Below are 5378 nucleotides of genomic sequence, written 5' to 3'. Positions count from 1 at the left end.
TCTCTCTCTCTCTCTCTCTCTCTCTCTCTCTCTCTCTCTCTCTCTCTCTCTCTGAGTGTGTGTGTGTGTGTGTGTGTGTGTGTGTGTGTGTGACAGAGGCCATTCCATTCACAGCCATTTTAATTGTTTTTGAGACAGAGTTTCTCATAGACCTGAACCTGCTAAGTAGGCTAGGCTGGCTGAGCACTACCAAGGATCCTCCTGTTCTGGCCTCCCTAGTGGAGGGATTACACACACATGGGCTAGAGAGCTGGCTCCACAGTTAAGGGCACATACTGACTGTTCTTGCAGAAGACCCAAATGTATTTCTCAGGACTGATGGCTGGTGGTTCACAACTACTGCTAACTCTAATTCCTCTGGCTTCCATGAGAACCTACACTCACATGTACGTTCCCCTGCCTATATTCATAATTAAAGATAAAATAAACTATCTTAGCTAGATGTTGTAGCACATACCTTTAACCCCAGCACCTGAGAGTCAGAGGCAGGAGGACTTCTGTGAGTCTGAATTCAGACAGGCCTACATAAAGAGTTCTAAACCAGCCATGGCTATGCAATGAGAGCCTCTCTCAATAAAATAAGATTCATTTTGTAAAGCAAAACAAATGCATGTTAACACATCTTGCGTTTAAAGTGCTTTCTGGGAACTGAACTCAGGTCTTTAGGCTTGTGCAACAATCACTTTTGTGACTGAACCTTCCCCCAAGGCCATCATTCATTTCTTGAGCAATGAAGAAAATTAATATATTATTAATTATTATTATTATTTTATACAATTATTAGTAATTGTATAATATATAATAATCATATAATATATAATACAGACATATATCTATATCTGTATCTGTATCTATATCTATCTATCTATCTATCTATATCTATCTACACAATTTGGACGTGCTAAAATTTGTGGGATATACTTAAATCAGCATTCAGAGAACCAGTCTTTTGTATTCATCAGTGACCTCTGACCATCATATAACTATGTAACAAGAGATGAATTCAATTCAACTCCAAAAGCAGATAAAAGAGAAGCAAATTATACCCAAACACATAGAATTTATAATATAGAGTAACATAAACAATGAATGAAAACACATTCTCTTTGAAAAAGCTTTAAACGAACTAGAGAAATCACCAACTAATGTTGAAACAAGGACAGCATATGAACAGAGAGCAAAATAATTAAAGAAAAGAAAAGGAAATTAAAAACAAATAGGGCTGGCCTCTTCTGAGTGCTGGGATCAAAGGCAAGTCATACACCACTGGATTCAGCAATAATAATTTAATACTAATGCTAATATCATTATGAATACTACTAATAATGCATTTTATATAATTTTGTATAAATTCATTAGAAAATCTAGGTGAAAAGAATATTTCTCTACATGGATACATGTTACTGACTCCAGGACAGGCTGAGGTTTCAAATATATAAATTTCCACAGAGAGAAAGAATGTCATAAATCAAGCTAAACAGTCTTTTCTTCAAAGTGGATATGGTTACTGCTGATGGGCCTTTGAGATAGAGTTTGTCTATCAGGTGACAAACCTATCATAGGGGATCCTGGGTTTGATCCAGAACTGCAAACAAACAAACAAACAAATAAGTAAACAAACAAAAAGACCTGATCCAGACCCGGGGGATCTTACTGGGGAATTTTGGTAAAATTTCAGACTAGGTAATCTCACTACTAAACAAAGTCTTCCACAATGAGAGTAAAACATTGTCATCAAAATTCGACAAACACAAGAAAGAAATCAACAAAGTCATTTGATTTTAGGCTCTAATTGAAAAATTAAGAATATTTCTTCTAATAATGCAAAACAACAGACAATTCAATTTATATTATTGTTTTTCTAAATTGCATTTACTTAGAAACATTCAGAAACATTTTTGTATCCATGCATTCAACAAATCAATTGCATTTTCTGAACTTCAGAGTCCTACTTAGTTAACAGAACAACAATTATTTTCATTTAAGCTGCATCAGAGAAAACTTAACATGAAAACAAAACAAAACAAAACAAAACCATGTACCCGTCCTCAGACAACTGCTGTGCTATGTACCAAGAGCCTGCTGTACATTTTTATGACAATTTACAACCCTCAGGCTGTACCAGGCAAGGTTAGTGGATATTAAAAATACTCACAGAACAGGGCTATCTAAAGACATACTTGGTAGAGTGTTAACTATACGAAACTAGACACTACATGGTTTAAAACAAAGTATTACAAAGAGTTATATTTCAGTGTTTTTCCTAAAAGGAGTTGTGTGCAGTGTGGTTAAACGTTTTACAGACAAGGAAGCACAAACACAATAAACAACTCTGCTGAACCCAATTTATTTTCCATCTGCCAAAGTCTCCACACTGTTTCTGGCTTTCTTCTGCCTCCTTCTTGATTTCTCTGGTCATTCCCAACATGTTCAAGGAATCAAGGAGGGTTTGTACACAGACAGAGGAAAAAGGGGCCTTTGAGGTGTCTTTCTTTTTATATTTTGTTCTCCCCAGTTTCATGTGACTCTGGCAGTCCTAAACTTCCCTCCTATACTCTAAGACATAGACTGTGGCTTTCTGATTGGAACTATCCCATTCCCTGTAGATGCAGAGCTGGACAGGAAGACATAAGGGGAAATGTGGGTGTCTCTGGTATCCTTGCTTTTGGGAGATCAGATGCCTTACAATTTCTATCTGTGGGAACGGCAGTTTATTTCATTGTGCTTATCATTATTGTCTGTGGAAGGATTAACCAAATATGAATTCCCCTTTGCTAAAGTCAGAAGTTACATTGCCATAGTGGATGAAAATAATTACATTGAATAAAATAACTTTTTGAACCATATTGATAATCAGAATCTAAATGTATGTGCTCATTCCATATATTTATATACAACATGCATATGGATGTATACAAACATATATGTGAGATAAAGGGAAAGTAAAAGATGTTTTCATACAATCCTGCACAGAATAAATGGACCATTTAGAAAATTGTCACTTTGAAGTCTCTCCAAATATGAAAATTGCCTCAAGTTTTGGCAAGGAATGATAAAATGTTGTTGAAGAACAAAATATGCTCATGACACTAAAGTCCTAGCCTACAGCCTATTTACTGATGATAATTTTCAAAAAGTAAATAGATAAGTGCAGAGAAAATGAATTTAACTTGATTTCAATTCTAATTAAGCAATTTTATAAAATTTGGCTACTTACAATTTAAAAAAAAGTATAAAGATGAAACAAAGTGGCAAAAGATTAAGAACCAGGTTGATAATAGAATGAATATCAGAATGCAGTGTCCCAATTCTTTGAAGTCTAAGAAAACATTAACATCCAGAATTTTATTGCTAGGGAAGCTCTCAAATGAGATTAAAAAGCAAATGCCCAAGACATTTATATATATATATATATATATATGTATATAAGCATGCAGACAATTTTTCTCTTCCATATCCTGTTTGAAAGCACGTACTTTAGCTCTTGCTTCAGGAAAAAAAAGGGAAAAACTAATATTGTGAAAGAATGACATTAGATACTAGAACAGTGGTGGTTAACTATGTCCCAGAGGAAGTAAAAGAAATGAGAAAAGAAATATGATACACTCTGGATACACACTTAGAAAAATCTCCTTAAACCAATAAACTGTTATGACACAAAATTGCAAAGTAATAATAATGGAAGTGTTGATTTATTTGTTTTATTTATGAGCTTTAGCCATACCCTAAATGCATAGAATAGTAGATTAAATTATAGTCTCATAGGAAAATAGAAACGTTATAAACCTTGAAAAATGGGAATATAATAACGTTGAGCAGAGGAGGGCACCGAGTGTGAATTAGAACCAGAAGCAAAAGCAAGAGCACGCAAGCTAGCTCCTCATTTCCTGTGTGTATGCATGTGTGTCTCTGTCTCTCTGTCTCTGTCTATCTCTTGTCTCTCTATCGCTGTCTCTCTCTCTCTCTGTGTAGAGTGTATCGACTCATGTTAGGCTGGATGGCCAGAAGGCTTCAGGGATCTATCTACCCATCTCTCTGTCTCCAGTGCTAAGATTACAAGAGTGTGTTTGTGTCTGGTTGTTCTTACATGGGTTCTGGGGACCAAACTCAGACCCTCATGCTTATGAAGCAAGGGCTTTACCTACTAAGCTATCTTCACAGACCCCAAGGTACTGTTTCTAAACCCGACCCACAGCTCAGTTAGTAGACGCCTGTGAGCCTCAGTTTTCTGTTCTGACAAACAGGATGTTTAGCTAAAGAGTATTTCAGGTCTCTGTCAGCTTCTTTATCCTATAACAGGCTCTGTTTTGTATAGTGAAATACATATGCCATGAAGACAAAAAGGGAAACTGGTTGGGGAGTGGGAGAGAAATGGAACCTCCAGTACTAGGTCACAAGATAAGAGGAGGCAGATTGGGGAAGGAGAAGTGCTAGAATAAAGTATTCTGACATGTATGTACCAAAATGTCATGACTCCCTTTATGTCAATTTACTTCCAACTGGTCAAAGTAGAGACAAAATGTCTGTGTAGTGTGTCGCCATAAATGGGAGATCTGTGTCACACAGGTTCCATTAGTTCCCATCAGGGACTAAGTTGGAAGAAAGATTGTAAGAGCTGGAGGTCAGGTAGAACTGGGATGAAGCAGTGTCTGCTGGACATGGCAGGACAGCTGCACTTGTGACCACACAGCAGCTGTAGTTAACTGCACAAGCTCAAGCCAGTGAACACGCCTACATGAAGCAGCATGGGCAGAGCCCCTACTCATAACTGAGGAGATAAGAATTGATAGCTGTTAGCAGAGGGAAACTGACTTTCCATTAGATATGTGGTCCTTGGCAGGTTGACAATGTTCCTGTGAACGCTCTCTCACCTATGTATATACAGGCAACAGCAATTAGATACAGCAGATTACAAAATTGAAAAAGAAAGGAGATGGAACATTAAGTTGTGACTGACACTTGGGGAAATCTGGGAGTAGTTGAAGCTAGGAAATGAGGGTGAATATGAGGAAAAAGGCATTACAAAGTGTATGAATGTCTCAAATAATAAATTTAAAAATTACATTAATTAAAAAAAATAAATAGTCTGGGAGATGGTGGCACATACTTTTAATCCCAGTGCTTGGAATACAGAGGCAGGCAGATTTCTGAGTTCGAGGCCAACCTGGTCTACAGAGTAAGTCCCAGGACATCCAGGGCTATACAGAGAAATGCTGTCTCGAAAAACAAACAAACAAAACATAAATAAATAGATTCAGGCATTCACTTCCTCCCCTCTGGATGGAGAGAGGGAACTGGGTGGAAGAGGGTATCAGTCGGTGAACAGGGATGCCAATAAGATATGGGGAGGGGAGGCCTGGAGAGGGAGGGAGGGGAAG

The sequence above is a fragment of the Grammomys surdaster genome, unplaced genomic scaffold, assembly GCF_004785775.1.
Source record: "Grammomys surdaster isolate TR1022 unplaced genomic scaffold, NIH_TR_1.0 208, whole genome shotgun sequence".
Taxonomy (NCBI): domain Eukaryota; kingdom Metazoa; phylum Chordata; class Mammalia; order Rodentia; family Muridae; genus Grammomys; species Grammomys surdaster.
The sequence above is the reverse complement of the archived record's forward strand: the minus strand, read 5'-3'. Positions refer to the sequence as shown.